The 26,844-nt window shown below is 51.5% G+C and overlaps 1 protein-coding gene across 6 annotated transcripts in view; it reads left to right on the top strand.

The window, feature by feature from the left end:
• The window catches only part of LOC123398318 (fructose-bisphosphate aldolase-lysine N-methyltransferase, chloroplastic), a 68,532-nt gene extending 50,492 nt beyond the window's left edge, over positions 1-18,040 (top strand). Inside the window, exons 12-15 of one of the 6 annotated variants that reach the window (XR_006610135.1) lie at positions 14,523-14,608; positions 14,870-14,932; positions 15,412-15,446; positions 17,820-18,040. The gene's annotated coding sequence lies outside the window, so the exon portion shown is untranslated. The remainder of the gene's footprint in view (positions 1-14,522; positions 14,609-14,869; positions 14,933-15,411; positions 15,447-17,819) is intronic. The other 5 variants (XR_006610134.1, XR_006610132.1, XR_006610137.1 and 2 more) reach the window with 5 other exon arrangements.
• The last annotated feature ends 8,804 nt before the right edge of the window (positions 18,041-26,844 follow it).

The raw sequence follows: 26,844 nt of genomic DNA, 5'->3' as shown, positions 1-26,844 counted from the left end.
GAGGAAGGGCCATTAGAGCGAGTGAAAGGCGCGGGCCAGGTTTAGCTTTAGCAGAACCCGGGGTGCACCCAACTAGTGCAGGAGGTGCGCGATCTGTTTCACCAGCATTAAGTTGTTGTGAAGACAACTGTCGGGGATGAACGCGTTTTGGTTCCGGCTCATCAGGTTGTCAAGCTTCGGCAGGAGGCCCAGGGAGAGAACCTTCGCGAAGATCTTCGCGACCAAGTGTACAAACTAATTGGGCGATAGTCGCCCAATGCACTAGCGTCGGCGTGTCTAGGTAGCAGCATTACAAGTGCCTGGTTCAGTCGATGAAACCCGCGGCCTCGCATGTCGTAGAGCTGCTGGAACACTGCGACCAAGTCATCCTTGATGGTATGCTAGCACGCGTGAACGAACTCCGCGGTGAATCCGCAGGTGCCTCGCGCTTTGCGTGCGGGTAGGCGCTTCACAGTGCTCCAGATCTTGTCCATGTTGAATGGTGCGTCCAAGTCTTGCAAGTCGCTGGGCTCGAGCTGCTCAAGGTTGAGGGAGTGGTCGCGGTCGACAACAGTCCCGAGGAGGTCGTCATAGTGCTAGAAGGCTGCTTCTGCCATGTCAGTGTGGTCTAGGAGCACTCGGTTGCCAGCGACGAGGTTGTGGATTCTATTCTTTTGTCGGCGGTAGGTGCTTTGCCGGTGGAAGAAAGTCGTGCTCGCGTCACCATCCTTGAGTGCGGTCACGTGGGCGCGCTGCCTGGCAATCAAGCGCTCCAACGAGGCTAGGCCGAGGTGCACGAGCTTAAGCTGTGCGGTGAGAGGACGCGATGTTCCTGGGCACCATCAAATGTCGATATGAGTTTTCGAGAGATATCGAGCTTCTGTTTGACGGAGCCAACAAAGCCCGAGCTCCAGCTCATGAGGCCTCGGGCGGCCGCTTGCAAGCAAAGCATGAGGCACTTGTAGGGGTCGTTGTCATGGACCGAGGTCCAAGCAACATGCATCGTCACCTAGTAGCTGTCCAGGCGAAGGTAGAAATCCTCAAACCGAAAACATCGGCTAGCGGCGGGCATCGGGGCGCAGTCCAAAAGCAGGGGGAGTGATCCGAGATCATCGACGCGGGGCATTGTAAGTGGCACTCCACGTGTTCCTCCCAATATGAGGTGCATAGTACCCTATCGAGATGGACACGTGTGGGCGGTGATTGCTTGTTCGATCATGTGTAGCGACGTCCATTGAGGTAAACCTCTTTGAGCGCTAGGTCGTTGAGTATGCATTGGAACATGCCCCTCATGCGTCGATTGAGATTTTCGTTATTTTTGTCCTCATCGCGGTATATGAGGTTGAAGTCTCCGCATATCATCCATGGCCCGACGCAATCTAGGCGAATGTCGCGGAGCTCTTGGAGGAATGCAATCTTGTCATTGTTCTCTTGCGGTCCGAACTAATGGAAAAGGCTAGTGCAATCCACATATACTGTAACACCCCCTCTCACGTGTGACAAACTCACATATGACTCAAGAGGCCTCTACGTGGACCCAAAGGGGGGCTACCAGCAATTTTTTTAATAGAATGCGTAAACCGAGCAACTTGGATCTGCGCCCTTCTCTCCGCGCGTGCGCGCGCGCGGGGCGGGGGGGGGGGGGTCTGGGACAAGGCCATAGTGGCAAAGCGCCCGCGTTGAGGGGAGAAGGTGAGGGGTTGTCTCCCTGGATGTCTACCCGGGGTAGGCAGAGCCACGTTTAGGTGCTTGGTGACAGCCTGGAGGAAGCCACGGGGTATAGCAGCGCGGGGCCTGGTGCGACGCAGCGTCATCGGCGGTGAAGCGACGCGTCCAGGAGTGGCACGTAGCGCCGTGAGGGGCGTGCATGTCATTGGGGAGTCGGACCTGTGTGCATGAGTTCAGCTTCACAACCCCCATAGGGCGAGGCAGGATGGGCCGGGTTTGTCGGGGCGGTTTGGCTGGCATCTGGGCCGTCATTTGCCAAATTGCCCGCAGCAGGGTTGGCGGGAGAGGAGCCATTGCCTTAGTCTCGCGCATAGGCGCGGTGGACTGTTCAACAGGAGCCTGTGCTGGCGTCGTTGAGGCACCGCTTTGCCCCGACAACGTATCATCATTGTGGGAAGCGTTGGGTCCCATGGGCAAAGAGTCTGGAACCTCACAGTCGGGGGACAAATCATCCTGATCCCTATGCGAGCCATGGTTGTTCCCGTCCGGGTTGATCCCGTCTTGTTCCTGCAAGGTGACTCTAGGCGACGGGAAGTTTGAAATCATCAGGGGCCCCACTAGGGGAGGCGCGACAGCGGCCAGCGGGGTGGCGCTAGCTGGGGCCTCGGGCATGGGTGATGGGGCCGGCAAGTTGCCGGCCGTTGCAGCATCAACTTTACCGCTGCACTTTCCTATTTTGTGTCGACGGCGAGGGCCCTGGGCCCCACCCTGGCCAGGCCAGGGAAGCATCACTCGGGCGCATACAGACGGGGGTGCAATCGGCTCCCGGGGAGTGGAGGGCCATCGGTCATTAGTGGCCACACCATCAGTGCGAGCGTGTGGACTGGCGGTTGTCCAGCCGGCGGAATCCATGGCTACGCCATCAACCCGGCCAACTGGAGCGTCACCAGAGCGGCGCCGCTTGCTCCCACGGCGTCGGGGTCGAGGACCACCACGGTTGGCGTCGCACGCGGGGTATGGTGCGCGGGGCCTGGTGCGACGCAGCGTCACCGGCGGTGAAGCGAAGCGCCCAGGAGTGGCACTTAGCGCCGTGAGGGGCGTGCATGTCATTGGGGAGTCGGACCTGTGTGCATGAGTTCAGCTTCACAACCCCCATAGGGCGAGGCAGGATGGGCCGGGCTTGTCGGGGCGGTTTGGCTGTCATCTGGGCCGTCATTTGCCAAATTGCCCGCAGCAGGGTTGGCGGGAGAGGAGCCATTGCCTTAGTCTCGCGCATAGGCACGGTGGACTGGTCAACAGGAGCCTGTGCTGGCATCGTTGAGGCACCGCTTTGCCCCGACAACGTATCATCATTGTGGGAAGCGTTGGGTCCCATGGGCAAAGAGTCTGGAATCTCACAGTCGGGGGACAAAGCATCCTGATCCCTATGCGAGCCATGGTTGTTCCCGTCCGTGTTGATCCCGTCTTGTTCCTGCAAGGTGACGCTAGGCGACGGGGAGTTTGAAATCATCAAGGGCCCCACTGGCGGAGGCGCGACAGCGGCCAGGGGGTGGCGCTAGCTGGGGCCTCGGGCATGGGTGATGGGGCCGGCAAGTTGCCGGCCGTTGCAGCATGAACTTTACCTCTGCACTTTCCTCTTTTGTGTCAACGGCGAGGGCCCCGGGCCCCACCCTGGCCAGGCCAAGGAAGCATCACCCGGGCGCATATAGACGGCGGTGTAATCGGCTCCCGGGGAGTGGAGGGCCATCGGTCATTGGTGGCCACACCATCAGTGCGAGCGTCTGGACTGGCGGTTGTCCAGCCGACAGAATCCATGGCTACGCCATCAACCCGGCCAACTGTAGCGTCACCAGAGCGGCGCCGCTTGCTCCCACGGCGGCGGGGGCGAGGACCACCATGGTTGCCGTCGCACGTGGGGTCAGTGGCGTCATCGGCGTCACCATTTGTGTTGGGGGAAGGCAGAGCACTGCTGCCCGTCTCATCCAGCATCACGACACAAATGAGCTTGATCGAGACGGGATAGGTGAGCGCCCGGACCTCGACGGAGCCAGAGTGGGGCAGGATGGAACCACTTCGATGACCTCCAAGATGGCGGAGCGGCGTATGCGGGCCGGTTGGCGGGTGCGAGCTTCAAGCCGGAATACTCGAAGGTTTGCCCGCGAGCGCGTGTGAGGATGTAGACGCCCAATCCAACAACTTGGACCAAGGATGTGCTCCGCCGTAGCGAGATGCCATTCTTGGGCAGGGATTCCACGGAGCTCAAGGTCAACGTGGTAATTGAACCTGCCCTCGCCGGCGGGGGCGAGCATTATACCAGGGCATACTTCGGGCCGTGCTGAAAAAACCCGATGCTGAAAACCAGGCCCAAGCCCGCCCCGACCCGACCGTCGGGCCTAAATATTGGGCCTGAGCCCGGCCCGAGCCTGAAAAAGCTTGACTGGGCCCGATCGGCCCGACCCGACCACGGAGAAAAATCAGTATTCTTCAAGCCTGAGCCTGGCCCGGCCCGACCATGGAGGAAAATCAGTATTCTTCAAGCCCAACCTCAAATTCCAGGCCTGAGCTCGGCCCGACGACATGTTTAGGCCCGGCCAGGGTCGGGTCGCGTCGAGCCGTCCTAGCCGAGCTGGCCATGGCCAGGTATAGCGAGCGTGCTCCATGGTTGAAGCGTGAGGGAGAAGTGCTGCAAGCGGATGAGGTGCTCCCCGTTGAGGCCGTCCATGACACCATCGAGACGAAGAGGATGAGAAAGTCCTTTGGGTGGTGCTCGTGGACCGTGAAGTCCTCCTCTTTGAGCTGGAAGTTGGAGTATAGGGATGCGGCACCTCGTCGATAGTGGCAGCAGGGCGGTTGTCGGTCATTTTCTTTTCGAGAAAACGCAGTGAGATAGATGCGTTTCTTTGTATTGAAAAGGTTGAGTTTATGTTACAATCCTCCTAGGAGGGGCATTGCTGGTAATGGAAAACCTATAGCTAGTGTACATCCCAGGTCTGGGGGAAGATGCCACGGAGATCGGCCGCTCCTGCCTTGGTCCAGAGGGACGCTTCTTTGATCTTCGTAACCAGGTCGTTCACCGAGGGTTGGGTGCCCTCGGACACACAGCTGTTGCGGTGCTTCCAAATCATCCACGGGGTCAGCAGGGTCACGGAGGCGAAGCCTTTGCGCATGGGCTGCGGCATACTCGCTAGGCGCGATGCCACCAAGCAAGAAGGGAAGTTTCGCGGCTGGGGGCGGTGCACGGCAAGCGGAGCCAGGCGATGATGTCTTGCCATACCTGCTTGGAGAAGGGGCAGTGGAGGAGCAAGTGGTCCATTGTCTCGGGGTCCTGGCAGCACAAGAGGCAAGGGTCGTGGTGCTGCAGCCCATGACGAGCTAGGCGATCGGAGGTCCAGCATCTGTCCTGGTCAGCAAGCCAATGGAAGAAGCGCACCCGGGGTGGAGCCCATCTCTTCCATATGAGCTTCCAGGAGGCGCTGGGGATAGATCCTTGGAAGGTAGCCTTGTAGTAGGACTTGGCAGAGTACGATCCATTCCTGGTCCACTTCCATGTGAGCTGGTCAGGCGTGTTGAGCAGGACGGTGTGCTCAATGGCGTTCCAGAGGCGGATGTACTGGCCAATCTCGTGGACGCCGAGAGTGCCCTCGATGTCGCGAGCCCAAGCGTTGGCATTGAGCCCCTCCGCAACGGTCCGCGCCCTCCTCTTGCGCGTGGGGATGCAGGCGAGGAGTCGCGGTGCTATCTCGCCGACAGATCGGCTGCCGATCCAGTGATCGTCCCAGAAGAGGGACGGGAGGCTGTTCCCCAGGGACATCGAGGTGCAGGCGAAGAACAGGGCACGTTCATCCGCCGAGAACTGCAGGTCGAGCCCACTCCATGCTCTGTTCTGGTCGGTGCGGCTGAGCCATAGCCATCGCAGGCGGAGAGCCAGCCCGATGCGCTCGAGGTCCGGGATGCCAAGGCCTCCAAGCTCGATGGGGCGGCAAGTGCGCCGCCAGTTTACATGGCAGTTGCCCGCATTGGCAGCCTCATGGCCAGCCCACAAGAATCCGCGCTCAATCTTCTCTAGTTGCTTGATGGTTTTCTTGGGCGGTGCAAAAACGAGCAGTTGGTGAATGGGGACTGCACAGCGGACGGATTTCACCATCGCGAGGCGCCCAACCTTGTTCATGAGCCAGGCCTTCCAAGACGGCAGTTGGCCCCGCACCTTGTCCACCAGGGGCTGCAGCTGCGCCGCCGTCGATCGCCGGATCGTGAGTGGGATTCCCAGGTAGGTGATTGGGAGCTCGGCGATGGGACAGCCGAGCAGCTGTACTACAGCGGTTGCCGCCTCCTCATCGCAGCGAATGAGGGTCGCCGTGCTCTTGGCGAAGTTGACGTGGAGTCCGGAGGTGCGGCCGAAGAGGTGCAGGATACCCTTGACTGCGGTGATCTCGGCCGGCGATGGATGGTAGAACAGCACGACATCGTCTGCGTACAGCGAGATCACCGGTACCGTGTGCCGTGGGTGGAGGTGCTGCAAGATACCCAGCGAGGTGGCCCGGTTGACGAGCCGGCCGAGTACGTCGACGACGAGGACGAAGAGCTGCGGGGACAGCGGGTTGCGCTGTCGGAAGCCTCGATGATGCCAAATGGGGGGACCCGGGTCGCCATTGAGCAACACCCTAGTGCTTGCTGAAGATAGCAGGATGGCCATCCATGCTCGGAAGCGAGTACCAAAGCCGTAGCGTCGCAGCACCTCGAAGGCGAAAGGCCAGGAGATCGAGTCAAATGCCTTCGTCAGGTCCAGCTTAAGGAGGGCACGTGGGGCTTTGAGCTAATGGAGTAGCCGCGCAGATTGCTTGACGAGGACGAAGTTGTCATTGAGGCTGCGCCCAGGGATGAATGCATTTTGGTACGGGCTGACGAGGCGATCCAGCTCTGGGCCAAGGCGGAGTGAGAGCACTTTGGCGAACACTTTGGCGACGAGATGGATAAGGCTGATCGGCGTGTAGTCCCCGAAGGTGGCGGCGTCGGCACGCTTGGGGAGCAAGGTGAGCAGTGCCCGGTTAAGGCGGGTGAAACCTCGGCCGCGCATGTTGTATAGCTGCTGGAAGACATCCACCAAGTCTTGCCGCACCGTGGGCCAGCAAGCGCGCAGAAATTCTGCAGTGAAGCCGTCGGGGCCCGGCGCCTTGTGCGCGGGTAGTTGCCGTATAGCGTGCCAGATTTCCTCGGCGGCGAACGGCTCCTCGAGGGCGAGGAGGTCGTCGGCGGGCTCGATGAGCTCGTCAAGGTGGAGCGAGCACTCGCGGTCGACGGCGGTGCCAAGTAGGCCATGAAAGTGTGAGAAGGCCGCGTCCACCATGTCGTCGTGGGTAGAAAGCGCGCGACCATCGATGCTGATGTTGTAGATCATGTTCTTCTGCCTGCGGTAGGTGCTCTGGCGGTGGAAGAAGGAGGTGTTGGCGTCTCCGTCCTTCAGCGAGGTAACCCGCGCTCGCTGGCGGGCAATGGTGCGCTCGAGCGAGGCAAGCTCGAGGTAGGATATCTTCAACTGGGAGCGCAGCCAGTGCTCGTCGGGGGTTGAGGGCCCATTTCTCTTGCGCGTTGTCGAATTTGGAGATCAGCTCCCGCGCGATTGCGAGCTTGAGGCGGACGCCTCCGACTGAGCGAGCGCTCCAGCTAGTAAGTGCGCGAGCAGTGGCCTGGAGGCGTAGCACCATGCGCTTGAAGGGATCGCCGTGAGTAACGGAGCTCCAAGCCATGGTCACCACATCCTGGAAGCCATCCAGGCGGAGCCAGAACTGCTCGAAGTGGAATCGGCGGTGAGCGCGTGGCAGGGGGCAGCAGTCCAGTAGCAGAGGGCTATGGTCGGAGACGACGGACGCGAGGCAGCGGAGGTGGCACTCCCCATGGAGCTCTTCCCGGTCCGAGGTGCATAGGACGCGGTCGAGGCGCACGAGCGTCGGCGGCGGTTGCTCGTTCGATCACGTGTAACGGCGACCGTTAAGGTATACCTCTTTGAGCGCGAGGTCATCGATCAGGCGGCGAAACTTGCCCATCATGCGACGGTTGAGGTTGCGGTTGTTCTTGTCCTCCTCGCGATAGATCAGGTTGAAGTCCCCGCATAGCATCCAAGGTCCAGGGCAAGCAGCGCGCACGTCGCGCAGCTCCTTCAGGAAGGCGATCTTCGTCGCGTCGGCCTAGGGTCCGTATATGACGGTGAGCCATCAGTGGGTGGCGCCGGGCGTGGCAACTTTGGATGAGAGCGTGTTCGTGGTGAACGACTGGTCGGAAAGGGCGACGGACCGGCTCTTCCAAGCCAAGAGTATGCTACCGCGGGTGCTGACTGCCGGCAAATAGACGTATTCGTCGAACTCGGAACCAAGCGTCTCAAGGACGGTCGACGAGCAGATCAACTCCATCTTTGTTTCTTGAATGCATACAATGGAGGCCTCGGTGGTACAGATCAGCGAGCGAATGACCGAAGGACGAGCGCGCACGTTCATGCCGCTGGCGTTCCAGATTAGAATTTTGAGGTCGTAATTCATGGGATCATGTTCGACAAGGGTGCTGCACACAGCGATTAGGCTACAATGGGGCCGCCGTCCGCCGTGGTCGTGGTCGGCGCCGATCCCGGGAGGGGAGGCAGCTCGCGATCGACCAGCGCTGCGATCGCAGCGAGCACAGACCGGGGGATGGGTGCAGCGAAGATGCCGTCGTAGACCCGCATCTCGGCAGCGGTGATCTGCTGGTTGACGCCCACGATGCCGATTGTGCGGAGGCCCTGCGCCCGACGCTCAGTCGTGGGTGGTGCAACGGTCTTGGAGGCAGAGGAGGACCCGGAACGGCCCCCGCGCGGGCGCTTTCCTGGGGTGGGGAGGACAACACTAATGTGCTTTGTGGCGGCCGAGAGGAATTCTCCCAATGTCCAAGTCGCAGCAGGTCTCCGATGGCGCGATCGTAGCATGGTGATCGGCAGGGAAGCGAAGCGGTCCGTGGGGGTAGCCTGTGGGCTGATGGGCGCATCTGCAGGGAGTGGGGCGGGCTCCGAATTGTATTGGGTCACAGCTGCGGTAGTGGTGGGAGCGCCCGCATCAGGCGAGGGTGGGGGGGGGCGGGGCTGGCAGAGTCCGCCGTCATCGCGCCCTCCTTTGACCCGACCAGGGTCTCGTCACCCGCGTGGGGCGCAGAGAGCTCCGAACCAGTGCCTGGGGTGTACTGGTTGGAGGCAGGCCTTCGCGCAGAGGCAGGATCAGCCTCGGCAGGGGTGGGATGTTGTGCGGCCTGGGAGTCAGGAATCTCTGAGTCCAAAGAGAGGGGCCCCACGTAAAGCAGCTGATCTGGTTGGGCAGAGGTGGTTGGTGCGGCGCGAAGCGGTGTCTCGATGCCCCCCACGACCGCGTCGGGCGACGACGGGTTTGAATCAGTGACGGGGTCGTGCGAGCGATCCTGGGCCACGAGGGTGGGCTCCCCCTCTGCAGCTTCTGATCTTATCGGCCTGGGGATTAGGGACGGATCAGCCTTGACTGCTTTGCCCTGCGCTTTTTTAGGGGGATGGCGTGGTCGACGGGTGCCATGGGCCCCACGTATGCCAGGCCATGGCCGAATGGTACGGAACGGGCGGAGCGCCGGCGGTTGCGTGACCGTACGCCACACTTCACAGGCCGAGGCCCAACCAGCAACCATGGCGATGCCGTCAGCGCGCTGCGGGCGCGGGTTGCGCGGCCAGGGGAGGTCGTCCATCTGCATGCCGACGGCGCGACCAGCAGGGGTGGAGCCGGTGCGGCGCCTCTTGCGGCCACGACTGCGCTGGCGGGCGTGCCTGGCAGGGTCGTCATCCCGGCGCCCCTGGTCACCGCCCTGGCCGTCGTCGGGATCGACCGCTGGGGCGGGGATGCTCGGCGCTGGGGTGTCGAGCTCGGCACGGGCGAGCGTCATGGACACCGGGTACGTGAGGGTGGAGATGGCAGGGGCGTCCGACTGGTGGCGCGAGGGGTGCGACTCGACGATCTCCAAGCTGGCATGGCGGCGAATGCGGGCCGGGTCTGCGGTGCGGGCAGATAGCTGGAACGTGGCGAGGTCGGCGCGGGAGCGCGTGCTCGGGTGCAGCCTCTCAATCCAGCAGCTATTGCCCAGGATGTGCTCCGCCGTGGAGAGATGCCAGGCCTGGGCGGGGATCCCGCGGAGCTCGAGCTCGACGCGGTAGTCCTTGAGCTCACGGGAGGCGATGACGATGAGGAAGTCCTCCGGGCGGTGAAGGTGCACGGAGAAGTCCCCGGGGTGCAGGGCGAGGGAGGTGTGCAGCAGCTCGGACACCTCTTCCGCGGAGACGACGGGTCGCGTCCCAGTGATGGTGGCCACCATGGCCCGGCGCATGACGCCCTCCGTCTCCTCGATCTCGACGGAGCGGGCGAGGATGACACGCACCGGAGCGGACGGGCCATCGGTGCGTTCCTGGGCCTCCATGGGGGGCAGCAGCAGGGTCTGCGGTGCGCCGCGGGGCGCGGTGTCGCCGGCGGCGCGGTCCTCGTCGTAGGCGTGCGCGGGGAGTGGGCGCGTGTGCCGGGGTGGCGGCGGTCCGGGCATTCCCAGGACTCATGGCCAGACACGAGGCAGCGGCGGCAGCGGACGTCTCTAGTGCAGTCGTGCACCCTGTGGCGCGAGTCCAGGCAGCGGAAGCAGAGGCCCGCCGCCTCCTCGGCCGATGGGCTGCGACGGCAAGGCGGTGCAGGACCAGGCGCAGCGGCACGCCGGGGACGGCGACGTCGGTCCCTGCGCCGGGGGAGCTTGAACCCCTCCTGGTCGACCTCGATACCGGAGAGCGCGGGGAGGTGGCGACCTCGCTGTAGGAGCGCGCGGAGGACGAGCCGTCGAGGGAGGCCTGCCAGCGGCACGCGTGGCCGGAGGAGCTCGCCTCGCTGGAGCAGGAGAAGGCCATGGCGAGGGGAGGGTGCTGGCAGAGCTCGACGGCGGCGGGAGGAGGCTGGGCTAGGGGTTGGGGAGCGGAGCGGAGCGGGGTGGAGGGGAGTCATCCATAGCAAAAGGAGGGCAGATCGGTTGCCGGTCATGAGCGTCACCATTCCGTGTTGCAGGATCTCCTCTGCTTCCTCGATCCCGATGGAGCGAGGGGTAAACACTCACGCTGGAGAGGTGGGTGGGTCCATGGTAGGCGGGGGTGGCTTCGGAGCGGGCGGTGCACCGCACGGAGGATGGTGCGGCTCGGCAGCCGCGACGCGAGGGGCAGCATCAAGCTGTCTCTGGTCCGCTTTTTGGTTCCTTCCCTCGTATTGCCTTGAGTGATGGCCGGAGATGAGGCACTTGCGGCATTAAATTGGCTTTGTGCACTCACGAACAGGATGGCCGGGCGCGAGGCAGCGAAAGCAAAGGTCCACCACCTGCTCACGTGAAGGGCTGCGGCGAAGAGGTCTTGGCGTGGGCGTGTGACGTGACCGGTGGTGCCGGTTCTTCCAACGGGGCTGTTGGAAGCCATCCGCATCCACCTCGGCAGCGTCTGCGACGTGGTGGACCTCGAAGCCGGGGCCCATGCGAGCGGGGGCAGGGAGCCGGACTGCGGGCGTTGGTGCAGGCGGTGACGCGACCATCGGAGGAGGGGTGGCCTTGGGGCGGTGAGGCGGAGCGGACGACATCGTTGTAGGACCTCGAGCCGGAGGACACACTATCCGTGTCGCGCCATCGCTGCTCACCTGCAAACACTTGGCCATCGGAGCTCGTGCGTGAGGACGGCGTGGCGTGGGCCTTGGGGTTGGGATGGCGGCCGGCAGGGTCTTGTCGGCGACGGGCAGGGGGTGGGTGAGTCTAGGCTAGGGAGGGGGGGGGGGAGCGGAGCCATCTTCTCTTCGTCGCCTAGGCCTCCCCTTCTCTTCATTTGTGTATTCCGCTGCCCCTGAGTATGTCCGCATCGTTGCGGCATGCTACCTTTGTCGTTCATTACCATGCCGAGCTTGTTGCCGACCCTCAAAAAGCACCCAGAAACTCTCTTACCCTGCATATATTCCTACAACCTCTCTTAAGCTTCAAGCATGCACAATTTTGCCCTCAACCTCTTCATCTCCGACTCCGTCCAGAATGGTCGCTCCCACACCAAGCAATATGGTGTTGTCATCGCCGCCCTTTTAACCCCGTTAGCATCTTACCCAGCTCAATTTCAAAAGAAAACTGTCGCATATGTGATTCCGTCTACCGCTGGCGACGAGGATCCGGGTCCCCAGCGACCAATGACAACCTTCACGTGCTGGCGGTGTCAAGGTGGTTATGAGTGGGTCCTCGTCACTTGCTGCCTCCCCTCCAATCGCTGGGTGGTGGAACTCCGGCGAGCTCAGGGAAGCCCTCAGCTGCCTCCCAGGTCTTTTGGTGCGACATATGCTGCAATGGCGGAGCTTAGTGTGATGTTTGGCGGCTGTGCCCCCCCCCCTCTTGGATTCTGTGAAGGGAACATTAAGTAGAGGGCTTAGTTGCAAGAAAAAATAGTATTATGCCCCCTCAAATGTTCACATTTTGTGTTCTGCCCCTCCCCCAGGAATTCTGGTGTAGCTCCGCCACTGATATGCTGCCACATCATTGCTGACTGTGGATCCTGTTGAAGTGTATATGTGGACTGTCTAGCCCTTTCCATCAGTTTGGTCTTTTGGTTGCGTTGGCTAGTGCATGAAGCTTAACATGGTATGAGAGTAAGGTCTTTTGTTCAAGTCCTGGCTTTCGCAGTTTATTCAAAAATTGCTGTCGTCCCCTGTGTCCACGTATAGGCCTCTTGAGTCATACCTCTGAGTCTGTCCATGTGTTGACTTTCTGCGTCACACGTGAGAGGGGGTGTTTGAAGTGTATATGTGGATTGTCTAGCCCTTTCCATCAGTCCAGACTTTTGGTTGCGTTGGCTAGTGCATGAAATTTAACACATCCCACTAGTCAGGATTGTTGTCAAAACGTCATCAACCGGCCATCAGTTTGCTTTGGATTACACTGCCCCAAAGCCAGTACTGATTTATAAAAAAATGGAGAATGATACCAATTTGTTAATGATGTAGGGTAGAGCCCTAGATGGCCTAATCTTTCACAACTTGGAGGGGGATTCAAGAGTAACATAAATCACAAGAGGGAAAAACACAAGGATAAGTCCGAATCACACATTCACTAGATGGGCAATACATGAGATCCACAAAGCATTCACAACCAATCCAAGGGAAATTAACAACAAGGGTAAGGTTCATCTCAAATCCATGGAGGAGATGAGGTCTTGGAAGGAGGTAGTTCTTCCCAAATCTCTACGAGAGATGGGGCTTGAATCCATGGGAGGATCTTCCCCTAAGGGGCCTTGATATCCACTTGGGATCTTCTCGAAGGAGGTCTTGGGGGCTGTTTGGTTTAAGCCTCAACTAGCCCCACCAAAATTTTGGTATGACCAATGCGAGGGCATGACCAAAATTTTGGCAAGTCATTGTTGTTTGGTTTGTAGCCATTGTACCATCCCTAAAAATTGTCGAAATTGTCCTTTGTTTGGTTTGCAACCAATTATATCTTGATGGTAAAAACATTTTTTTTGCAAAACTAATAATTTATATATAGTTTAAGATTAAGATGTAGTTTCCTGTAGAAATTGTATCAGGCATCCAACTGGAAAAACAAAAACAAAAACAAGCACGTGATTGCTGTAGCCTGCACTAGAAAGTTTGTATGCGAAGAGAGCTGCGTGCGTTTGCTAATCTTTGGAGGGCCCACCGATTAATTACTAGCTAATGCAATCATAACTGCTTGCAACTAGTACTTGCGGTGCCATGCCAAAAAGTTGGCGAAGGTTTTCCACGCCGTGAGCTCACCCACGCGCTGGCGGAAATTACACGGGCGGACCGCGGGCGCTCGGGTCGAGCCAATTTTTGGCAACGCTCCAAACAACCACCAAATATTGTTGGCTAACCAATATTATGGTAGGGTCGACATTGGTTGTAATCCAAACAGCCTCTTGGTCTCCTATGGAGTGGTAGATGAGCAAAGCTCTCTAGGTTTGATTTCAATATGCTTTTGCTAACCCTAATTCGTCAAGTGAAGGTGTACTTATAGTCTTGGGGGGAGGGATACAAGGGCCTAAACCCGAAACTTGCGCAGACAGTCATCGGATATCCGGTGGCTCGTGGGGGACCGGACGTGCGGTAGTCATCGGACTTCCATGATTTTCTTCTCCGGACGTACTGGATAGTGGCACCGGATTTCTGATGCAAACCGGATGTTCGGTCGGCACCGGATGTCTAGACTTGGACTTCGCTGGCTCCTTCAGGCTTTTGCTCCTTGTGTCTCATCGGATGTCCGGTGGCTAATTCTTGTCAGCAGCTCCTTCCTTTGCCTTGCTCGCTTCGCTTCGGCACCATCTTGTCCATTGCTCCTAGCTTCTCCATGGCCATCTTCTTGGTACCTAATCACACATAGCGTCTCCGTCTTAGGTAGTAACCATGTCTCGCATATAGGGAAAGGAGAATCATTAAAGAGTGAGTTCACCTCATGTTCTATGGCGCGTGCGTGAGCTCTCGTCAAAGGTTCACTTGGTGGTTGGGGAGTTGGTGTCCATGGGGATAACCACAGGGTGTGAGCTCTCGTCAAAGGTCCACTTGGTGGTTGGGGAGTTGGTGTCCATGGGGATGACCACAGGGTGCTCCGCACTAGTTAACCTAGCCCCAATTGTGGTACTTTTGTGCAATTAATTCTATATACCCAGAGCTGCAACCTGTAAGGTGGTATATACCCAAATATCTGTATATTTCATTTTCTCCCCAAACTATTGTAGCATGTAATCTCTTCATTTAGTTTGCTGTTTTACCAAAATTATAGATTGAGGTCATGCAACTGTTCTGATAGTTTTACTGCAAAAACAATTCAATGTTCCACAGAGAAGCAAGCATGCAGTGAGATTCAATTATTGCTAGATGGACATATCACTTCAAAACACGTTCTCTATTAAGTGCATCATTAGAAGGTAAATCAGATAATTAAGCATGAGTTTGAAATACCTTCAAGTTCCAGGATTTGATCTGATGTTAATATTTTTTACGTATTCTTGCGAAATGTATGTCTATGATTTGTTGCCTATATTCCAAACCTCAAATACTGCAAAACGAGCACTGGAACCCTGGTAGTTAAGTGCGAAATTACTTACAATGCAGTTTATTTAAGTAAACTGCTCTTTAGGACACCTCTATTTTCCGGAGAGAAGTTATATTGCTACCAATCCTTATAGTGCTACCCTGCTACCAAGGAGTGGTGGCACTCACCAGTGGTGGAGCCAGGAATTTGCTGCTGGGTATTCCTTGTAATTCTTTTTTCTTTTGCTGGGACTAAAGGCTTTGTTGTTGTTGTTGTTGTAATGTAAATGTATACCAGGACAATAAATGGGCAGTAAGCTAGCAATATCAATGACACAATGACCATATATTGATATGAAAGCAAAATATCATTGTGGCAATATCTCTAACAATTAAAAAAGATTACAAAACAACCAAAGAAATTACAGTACAACTCTATGATCCCCTATTTGGAATAGATTGATGACATCCTCATCTTTCACTTGGTTGAAGAATTCTCTCTCTACAAACATCACCAAGGAATTATTCAAATATTTATCACCCATTTCGTTCCTTAGTTGATTCTTCAAAATTTTAAACCTTTTATCCATACACACATGAGAAATGTACATGCTTAGTCTTGACAATTCATCATTTCTGAAATCCTTATCACAAAACTTTCTAGCAAGCCTAACCAACTTCTCTTGATCATCATCAGCAAATAAATCAAGTGGACTGAACGCTGCCATGCAAGTAAGTAGTTCAGTGTGGATGCGGAAGTTGTTTTCTTTGCCTTTAAAGCCTTTTCCCACATTGAAAATAAGCTACCACCCTTGTTCTTCATCTACATTACAAGAATAGAAGATAAAAAATCAGTGGCAGTGGCATGCATCTAGCCTCTAGGAGATTAGTATTTGTTCATAAAAGATTTAGCATCTACTCCGTAGTATCTAGTAGATCAGCTTCTATTTACACGCCATTTAGCATCTAGCAGGACAGAGTAAATAGATGCTAAATCAGAGTAAATAAATAGGGATCTAGCAACCAGTAACCGCCGAGACGAGCAGAGCAGCCGAGGGCTGGACGCCGGACCGCTGGACTTGCTGTGCCGCGGCCGCCTGCAGGTGTTGCCGTGCTGCCGTGCTGGTGGCTGATGCGGTGGTCCCCATGGCGCCGCCGCCGGTTGCCCCTGTCAGCTGCAACAGCTAGGTCAGGATAGAAGTAGAACATGGGAGAAGAAAAGCAAGTCATACCGGAGGAGTGAGGAGTCCGAGTTGAGGGCTGCGTGCCACGTGCGTGGGCTGGATATGTATACCTATATATTTTTGGCGCCAAATCATTGGTATTCCATGGAATACCCCTGGCTCTGCCCATGTGCCCCACCCAAGTCGTACATGGCACTCCACATAGACGGTCAAAAGAAGTCAATGAAAGCCAACACAAGTCAAGGAGGTCAATAAAATTCCAAACAAGCTACCTTTCTCAACAAAGGTTCAAGCAAGTCTTCATTGTCAACAAACCAAAGGAAGGAGGCCCCATAAAAATAAGTCAAACATGAAGGCAAAGGAGCAAAGCCCAACTGAAGGGAGAAAGCCTTTATATGGGGGAGAAAATCTCCCCTTCATGAGCCACAACTCCCCTCCTAACCCTACTAGAGGCACATGGGCTAAATGACTAAGGATTACATAGTTCTACCCTCCCATCTCTTTTCAAGGGTAGTCTTGGTTGTTTGTCAAGGACCCCTACAGCGTGTTTGGCATCTTGAGGGATTGGGCATGGGAGTTTATGAGGGGGGAGTTTGTGAAGAAATTAGACTTGGGAAGTAGATTATTAGTCCCAATCCCACGTTTGGTATGTGGTAGTATTTATCGGTGGGAATTCTAGAGGGAGTTATTTTCTGTTGTTTGGTTTATGGTCCTGCCTACAGAACTAAGAATTGTTGACGATACAGGAGTATGGATAAGAAAAATGAATGCTTCATCAGCCGTTAAACAACAGGACATGAGCGGACAGTTTTTTCTTGTTACATCAATTCCCACTCCCACGCTTAATTACCTGGTCCTTGCAGGGACAAGATCGAAGGGAGTTGGACCTCTTAATTCCCCTTCCTCTTCCCATCTCAACTCCCATGTCCCTGAGACAATCGAAGGAATTTAACTCCCATATACCTTAAACTCCCATTCCCCATCTGCAACCCCCCCCAAACAAACACGCTGCTAGTTTATATAAGGCCCCTAATAGGCATGTAAAACATTCACTCCCTACTTGAATAAACTCCAGAGGAGAGTCAGTCCCCCCTTTCCTAAGAGTTGAGGCTCGACTGAAGGCCGACAGACGTAGTAAGTCTCAGACCAGTCTAGAGTCGTGGGACTTCGGAAGTGGTAACACTCAAGTGTTCCGTACGCAGAGCATCGCGCTCGACGTCTCTCCTCATAGGGCGTAGGTCGTGCCCTGATGAGAGACTGGACCTTTTTTTTAAATCGTTGTGTCACATTGACGGTGTACTACGACCTTTGCTCTATGTTTGTCATACACACCCTTGCCTACTGTACTAACCACATTGCTAAGGGCACCCCCCAGGTTGAAAGTTGTTTTTGAACAACATATGGATTGCAATATAATTTACTCCCTCCGTTCCTAAATATAAATCTTTTAAGAGATTTCACTACGGGCTCATATAGATGTATATAGACATAATTTAGATTGTAGATTCACTCATTCTACTACGTATGTAGTCCGTAGTGAAATTCCTAGAAAGATTTATATTTAGGAACGGAGGGAGCAGCATCCTATTAGAATTCATTTCAAAACACAAAATATGTCAGGAGAAAATAAAAAAAGATTAATTATGCAGTGAATATTGACATTGTCTCTCTCTAAGGTACTATTCGCAACAAAATTTTGTCTTTATTGTACCTCAGTTTGTACGAAAAATAAAAAAAATATTACATTCAGAGTATTAAGTAGTAGTTTCAAACACATAATTGTTACTGCACCAAGGAATGCAAGAAGCAGTCTAAACTTGCTATTGGTTTTACTGTTTATGTATGTGGTATGCTATCAGAAACTTCTGTGACTGAATGCTCCTTACTGATTGGTAATTACAACATGTCTCTTGTGTTGCAGGTAACCTGTTCGGGCGTAACAAGGATATTGTTGGTCTCGAGTAGATCGGCAAACAGTTTTATTGCACAAAAGTGTGCATTGATTTGTTTTTTCAGCCATGTAGATTCGATCTGTATGTTCACTATGATGATTGAGAGTTAGCATTGGTAATCTTGTACTTCGTACATGCTCACTTTCCATTTTGTGCATAGAAGAACATGCATGGAAATTGGCTTGGCTCAGCTATTCTCTTGTACGTTTTTTTTAATTTAAATTACCGAATCTGTCTATCCAGAGCTGGTAGTTGCATGCCAGTAGTTGCACTCATGGCTGCATACCGCTCTTTATAGTTTGTGCCAAAGTACAACAATCTATGGGATAGGCAAAAGGCCCTTTTACGGTTCTGACTGCGGGGATCAACGTGAATAAAGAGTAGAATGAACTTCCAACAATGAGGGTTTAGATGGGTTCGGTCACCGCGAGGTGTAATACTCTATGTCTTGTATTTTGGTGGATTATTCGTGTTGTCTAGATGTCATGTCTAAGATGCGGCACTTTCCTTATTTGGGGCAATGCCTCAAAAGGGAAAAGAGTCGCATCTAAGTGTTTCGCAAGCAGGATAAACATTGCATTACATAATAGATGAAAGAGTAATAAGATTTAGTTTATACTCATCACAAGCTAAATTATAGTTCCACACAATTATTCATTATTCAAATAGAAAACATGGTTCGTCTACGGACAAGATAAACGACAAAAGCTAACGCTATCCCGTCTTGCTAGGCCCACGATCACGACCAAGTGCCTCTAGTCCTTGGGTACGTCATGTACAACTTGCCACTGTTATTGTCAAACTCCACTTTAGCTGGGTATCCTCGGAAGCATCTGTATCTGGGGTATCTTTATCTGTGGGTAGTTGTAGTAATATGTGAACCATTAGGACTCAACAATCTCATCCATGGCAGCGAATCTAACTAAGTTGTTGGGTGAGAAAGGGGTTTGTGTTTGAGTTTGCAACAACCTAAGCATTTATGATGGCTAACTTACGTTGAATAACCGACGAACTAAAAATAATCATTGAGTGATATTGAAGACCTCATTCATAACCCCACTGTGTTCTCGATCACAGAAGGAACTCTAAAGGAAACAGTCACGGTTACGCACACAGTTAGCAGGTTCTAATTACATTACTTCAAGTTACCTAGAACCGGATGTTGACAAAGTATCAATGATTGCCACATAACCGTGGGCACGATTTTCGAAAGATTTAACCTGCAGGGGTGCACCAACTAATCCATCACAAATTATCATAGGTCGCATAGAAATCCTTGATCATGAAACTCGCGATCTTGTCGAATTCCTTAGTAGAAAACCTCAACTCTACGAAGACCCAAAGTCTCACCAGAATCCCAATGCACAAGATATATCGTTAAGGTAAGACAAGTCCAGCAAGGCCACCCGGTGTGTCGACGAACCCGATAGGAGCCGCATATCTCGTTCTCACGACACAACTGTCTATGCATAGTGGACGATAGCCAAAAGACTTGAGTTGCCCCGAGGTGGCACCGCCGACTGCTAGGTGGGTGGACCAACACTCATGAGGAGCACTCGCCCGGGGATTGATTAACTTCCTCGGGGTAACTATTCCTTATGTTTTTTAATTAAGTTATTACGAAATTTAAAACCAAAGTTGGGTCTTGTCAGACCCGCTTAAACTAAACGATTTACCAAGGGGGTTCCCATAACAACATCGAACGTGTTAGGAGCGCTCAGTTGTGGAATAAAACACTGGTAGCCGAAACTAAGGCAGCAATGACGGAACAAATCACCTAGCAAAAGGCCTGGCCTTCCGACTTTTACCAAGTATATAGGTGCATTAATTAGCATTTAAATAAAATGATAATCAAACTGCCCATGTTATCGCATGGACTAGCTTGCACGTGCAACTAGCAACGCTAATAAAAGGGTTGAATAAGCACTAACTCAGCCAAACAATATTTGCTAGGATGTGAAGGTTAGATGTTTCATGGCAATGTTTGGAGGCTTATTTATCAGGTGGTAGGCAGTGGTGAATAACGAAGGAAACGATTCAACTAGGCATAACAAAGCTAGAAACAGTGTCAAGGGCACGATCATCTTGCGTGTGAGATCTTCAGACTGGAACTGCTCTTGATCATCGTGAACATACTCAACAGAATCCTCGAACTCGTTCTTAGCTCCCGATGCTACCCAAAAGAAATAAACAACAAATAAACACCAGCAAATGATAATGCAACAATTAATATGCTGCATGTGTGGCACAAACTTTAAAGCACGCACAGAAATAATCCTACACACATGACAAAATGCCACCTCATCAAAATGGCACTTTAGCAGAATTGCTCAAAAGTGAAATCCAATGCCACCATTCGATTCCTTGGGTTTTTCTACCTCAAAGCCATATATCACACTACTACACTTGCATGCATAAAAACACCACAAAACAGAAAATAAAATCTACTCTAATCCTAAATCATCAGTATGTCAAACAGTGCCAGATTTGGCATATTTTACTTCTGGAATTAATATAGATATGGAAATAACACAAAAATAACCAAAAAACACCACACACAATTTAATAGGGGGGCACTGGTCATAGGCACGAGGGGCCCTAGAACATGACAGGTGGGCCCTATGGCCCAATGTGAGTGTCACAGCTACAACACGCACGACTAACACAAGAAAATATAAAAGACGGAGAGGGGGATCGAACCCACGACCTCCCAAGTGGAGAACTTTCTTCTCTTGCATCAGGACTGCACCAAGACCTTGGAGAGAGGCATCACAGAACACATGATAAGGCTTGGAATCATTAGGAGGAGTCAATACTAGAGTTGAGGTGAGCTTCTCTTTGAGTGTATCGAAATCTAATTGACACTCTGGAGACCAGACATACTTCATACTCTTCTGAAGAAGGTTAGGCCGATGTTTAGCAATCTTGGAGAAGTTCTCAACAAACCTTACGCAATAGCTTTCAAGCCCGAGAAAGCTTTGAAGCTGCTTCACATTCTGAGGAGGCTCCCACTCAACAATGGCCTGAACCTTTGTAGGATCAACCTTGATGCCCTCGGCAGAGATGATGTGCCCAAGGTAGACAACTTCCTTCAACCAGAATTCACATTTGGAAAATTTAGCATAGAACTTATGCTCTCTTAGCTTATCAAGCACAAGCCGGAGATGTACTTCATGCTCTTCCTCAGTTTCAAAAAAAATCAGAATGCCATCAAGATACACCAAGACAAATTCATTTTTGAAGGGAGAGAAGATATAATTCAACATCCGAGAGAAAGTTAGCGGAGCATTGGCGAGACCAAAAGATATCACTGTGCACTCATAAGAGCCAAGGCTTGTCCTGAAAGCAGTCTTGGGAATATCTTCTTCGCGAATGCGGATCTGATGATAGCCCATCCAGAGATCAAGCTTAGAGAAAATCTTGGACCCTTTAAATTGCTCAAACAATTCATTGATGTTGGGAAGTGGATACTTGTTCCTGATTGTCTTTTTATTCAATGGACGGTAATCAATACAGAGTCGGTCCGTGCCATCCTTCTTCTTGACAAACAGAACACCACAACCCCAAGGAGATGAACTTGGTGTGATCAAACCCAGACGTTCTTGCTCATCAAGCTACTTCTTCAACTCTTTCAACTCTTCGGGACCAAGTTTATACGGACGCTTGCAGATTGTAAGTGCATCTAGTGCCCTTAGTGATTTTGGTGGTTTGAAGACGTATATGTTAAGTAACTATTGTGTTTATAAGTGTACACAAGCTCTATAAGTCTCTGAGGAGTTTGAGTTATATGATGAATATCGACCCCTAAAAATGTATGTCTTCGACTGAAGAAATTGGTTTAAGCTTGAAGACTTTGATATCGAATAAATTGCGATGAAATTGATATTCCTCAGGAAGATATTGAAGATGAGGAATTCGGTGTGTCCTGAAGAAAATCAATCCGAAGACTTTGAAGCGTGAAGATTTATTCTTTCTGTTTCATTTTCTTTACTCTTGAGTCATAGGAACACCGTACTGTTAAAGGAGGTCGAGGTAATATTATGGAATGAATTTCCTCATGATGCTCAACCCAAGCCTAAATAAAAGCCTCAAGTGAGTAATATGAGAGACATGAGGACCCTCATAGTTGAGAGTTCTGACCGTTGCCCGCACCACCTCACCGATCTTATCCATACCAACAGTAACAATATTTAAGGGCGTTTATGTCAAATCATGTCCGGATGCTCCCAGGCTATAAATAGCCACCCCCCACAACCACTAGCTGGTTGGCTGCTCCGCGAGAAACTGACACTTGTCATTTAGAGCAACCCAAATTCCTCAAAGTCTTCGAGAGTAAATCATCAAGTGAGGAAATACCCCAAACACCAAACCACAAACGAAAAACTAAGTGATTGAGCATAACTGAAGAATTTGTTCCTGTGTGGGACTGAAGCCTTTTACCTTTGAGGACCGTGCATCCTCCAAACGGTTAAGCGTCATGGTTTAGAGCATCTAGCAGTCAATTGTGGATCACCGGGTGAACGAGCTTGTGAGGGTTTGGAAGTCTGCCCTGAAGACTTACCACGAGCGTTGGGCGAGGACTATGTGTCCTTAGCTCAAGGAGAATAAAGTAGGGACTGTGTGTCCCAGGACTGTGTGTCCTTTGGTTTCAATACCAAGCCGCTCCAAACCAGACGTATGACTGTCACAACAGTTGGAACTGGGTCATCAACAACTGTCTTCATTGTAATACAGGTTCCATTTCTTCAACTCTTTCAATTCCTCAATATTGTATGTTGAAGACTTTCATTGTCACTATTTGAAGAATTTGCTGAAGACTTTCTATGAATTTTCTCAACCTCAAATTCTTCATACGAGTTAATCTTCACCTGCTTATTCTGTTCCTGCATACTGCGCAAACCGATTCTCATAATCTTCATCAAGAAAACTATTGTTGTAATCGTTGCACCTCCGATCCTGTGCTATTCCCGCTGCACGTTATTCATTAGTGAGGAATTTCCTCATCGAGGAAATTCTAAAAATCACCCATTCACCCCCCTCTAGTAGATATAAGGCACTTTCAATTGGTATGAGAGAAAGGTATTCCCTTGTTCTGTTTGATTTTGGTTTAACCACCTGTATTTTTAGTTATGTGATGTCCCACAAGCGTATGGGATGACATCAGTTTTCGAGGGTGGAGTATTCAACCCAAATTTATTGATTCACCAAGACGGGAAGCGAAAGAATATTCTCAAGTATTAGCAGCTGAATGTGTCAGATTCAACCATACCTGAAAGATTAGTGTCTGCAAGCAAAGTATCAGTAGCAAAGTAGTATGATAGCAACGGTGCGAGAAACGATCTGTTGACACGACAGACTATTCCTAACAGTTGTATCAATGGTGCCATCCCGTGGACAGGGGATTATTCTTGAGAAGAATGCTTCCCCGGCTACGGCTCCAACAAATTCTTGCAACAAGTAACAGCGGAGTAGTAAGGAACAGGAGTAGCAGCAGCAGCAGAGTAACAAGTAACAACAGTAGTGACAACAACAACAAAGTGGCCCAATCCCTTTTGTAGCAAGGGACAAGCCTAGGCAAAGTAATATAGCGAGAACCAGTAGTAAAAGACTCGTAGGCAGTGGATCGGTGATGGATGAGTATGACGGATGTGATTAATCATGTAACAGCTATATCACAGAGAGATATGTAAGTAGCTCCCGTTCGTCGATCTAATGTAGGCATGTATTCCGTATGTAGTCATACGTGCTTAGGGAAAAGAACTTGCATGACATCTATTGTCCATCCCTCCCGTGGTAGCGGGGTCCTAATGGAAACTACGAGATATTAAGGTTCTCCTTTTAATAAAGAACCGGACCAACGCATTAACACGCGGTGAATACATGAAATCCTCATACTATGGTCATCTCCGGGAGTGGTTTCGGCTATTGTCACTCCGGGGTTGCCGGGTCATAACACATAGTAGGTGACTACAACTTGCAAGATAGGATCTAAAACACACATATATTGGCGACAACATAATTGATTCAGATCTGAAATCATGGCACTCGGGCCCTAGTGACAAGCATTAAGCATAGCCAAGTAGTAGCAACATCTATCTAGAACATAGTGGATACTAGGGATCAATCCCCGTCAAGAACTAACTCGATTACATGATAGATCTCATCCAACTCATCACCGTCCAGCAAGCCTACGATGGGATTACTCACGAACGATGAAGAGTATCATGGAATTGTCGACGGAGAAAGGTTGATGATGACGATGGCGACAATTTCCCCTCTCCGGAGCCCGAAACGGACTCTAGATCTGCCCTCCAGATGAAGAACAATAGGTGGCGGCGCCTCCGTATTTCAAAACGCGATGAAACCTTCTCTCTGATTTTTTTTCCAGGGGAAACGGAAGATATAGAGCTGAGATTGGGGGCGGTGGTGCCACGTGGGCCCCACAAGCCTGCACGGCGCGACCATAGGGGGCGGCCGTGGCCTGCGGGCTTGTGGCCCACTGGCACGCCCCCTCCGGTGGATCTTTGCGCATATATTTTTCTTTTATTCCAGAAAAAATCTCCGTAAATTTTCAGGACATTACGATAACTTTTATTTCTGCACGAAAACAACACCATGTCAATTCTGCAGAAAACAGCGTCAGTCCGGGTTAGTTCCATTCAAATCATGCAAGTTAGAGTCCAAAACAAGGGCAAAAGAGTTCGGAAAAGTAGATACGACGGAGACGTATCAACTCCCCCAGGCTTAAAGCCTTGCTTGTCCTCAAGTAACTCAGTTGACAAACTGAGAGAGACAAAAGAAAAACTTTGACGAACTCTGATTGATCTTGTTGTTGCAACTATGTCTAACTCATAACCAGAATTTCAACAAGATCACAATCAAACCACATAAGCAAATGACATCTAGGTCTCACGGTAAACTCATATCAATGGCATAATCAACTAGCGAGCAAATAATAATAAGCCTCCAACGTCAACACTTCAATCAAAACAACATGAAGCAGTACGAATAGATGGTATCTCGCTAGCTCTTTCTGAGACCGCAAAACATAAATGCAGAGCACCTTCAAAGACCAAGGGCTGACTAAACATTGTAATTCAAGGCAATGAAGATCCAGTCATAGTCATACTCAACACAGTTAAAAGCAAAGCATAAAAATGACAGAGGTGCTCTCTAATTGGTGCTTTTGTAAGAGGAGGATGACTCAACAAGAAGATAAATAGACAGGCCCTTCGCAGAGGGAAGCATTGATTTGCAGAGGTGCCAGAGCTCAAGCTTTGAAAACAGAGATAATAATTTTGGGTGGCATGCTTTCATTGTCAACACAATGACTAAGAGTTCTCAACATCTTCCACGCCACACATGCTATAGGCGGTTCCCAAACAGAAAAGTAAAGTTTTGACTCCCCCAGCACCAATCAATCACACTCCACGGTTAGGCGAATCCTCAGGTACCGTTCATACCAACAGCAATCCTGGGGGAGTTTTGTTTGCAATTATCTTTTCGATTTGAGCATGGAACTGGGAATTCCAATTACCGGACCCTTTCTCGTGAATGATAGTGAATAAACACATATCGAGGATAACATGCCTAGCATGCAAGATACCAATAGCCCCCTGTCACCACATGAGCGGTTCGGGCATGCAAAACAGATTATTTCTTGAAGATTTAGAGAGTGGCACATGCAAATTTACTTGGAACGAGACGTAGATACCGCACATAGGTAGGTATGGTGGACTCATATGGCACAACTTTGGGTTTACGGGAGGTGGATGCACAAGTAGTATTCCCGCTTAGTACAAGTGAAGGCTAGCAAAAGACTGGGAAGCGACCAACTAGAGAGCGACAACAGTCATCAAATTGCATTGAGATTAACTAACATTGAGTGCAAGCATGAGTAGGACATAAATCACCATGAACATGAACATCATAGAGGCTATGTTGATTTTGTTTCAACTACATGCGTGAACATGCGCCAAGTCAAGCCACTTGAAACATTCAAAGGAGGATACCATCCTATCATACTACATCATAATTATCTCAACATTCATGTTGGCAACCAAGGCAAACCATTATAAGCTCCTAGCTAAGTAAGCATGGCATAAGCAACTATGATCTCTAAGTTGTCATTGCAAACATGTTTCTATCAAAACAAAGCTGAATCAGGCACATTGAGCTAGTCATATTTACAAAAACAAAATAGATCGAGTTCATACCAGCTTTTCCAGGCTCAGTCACTTCCTCATATATCGTCATTATTGCCTTTCACTTGCACGACCGAACGATGTGAACAATAATAAGAGTGCTCGTGCATTGGACTATGCTGGAATCTGCAGGCAAACACAAAGGAGAAGACAAAGTAATATGGCTCTTTGAAAGCTAAACAGGTATGCATGCAAGAGCAACTAAACATTGTAACCAATATCTTCTACCTTAACCCAAAGAAAAAGAAAACTATCTACACAGGAAAGCTCCCAACAAGCAAAAGAAGAAAAAGAAAACCTTTTTGGTTTTTCTCAAACTAGACAGACACATGAAAAGAAAACGAGAAAAAGAAAATAAACTGACATGGATGATACAGGGGCAAAGTGTGAACATCGACGAACAAAGTGAAAGCATAAGCAAGAATGTAAAGTCGGTGAGAAACACGTACTCCCCCAAGCTTAGGGTTTTGGCCTAAGTTGGTCTACTCCCATGGAAGGAAATAACCAGCTCCGGGGTACTCCGGAGTGGACTGAGGATGCCACTGCTGTGTGAGCTCCTCCGGCTCCCACTGATAAACCGGCGTCTGCTACTCGACTGGTGGCTCGGGCACGGGCACCTGTGGTTGGGCTAGGCCCCAATATGCATAGATATCCGAGGGTATAATAATGTACCTTCCTGCATGAAGATTGAACAAAGAAGGAGCAGGCAAAGTAATAGTCTCACAAGTACCCTGACTAATACCAGGTTATAAATCATCCTTACACCTATATCTCTATCAAGAAAGTCATG

This window comes from Hordeum vulgare, chromosome 5H (genome assembly GCF_904849725.1).
Source record: "Hordeum vulgare subsp. vulgare chromosome 5H, MorexV3_pseudomolecules_assembly, whole genome shotgun sequence".
NCBI classification, from domain to species: Eukaryota; Viridiplantae; Streptophyta; class Magnoliopsida; order Poales; family Poaceae; genus Hordeum; species Hordeum vulgare.
Note: the sequence above shows the minus strand (reverse complement) of the source record. Positions and strands in the feature narration are given on the sequence as shown.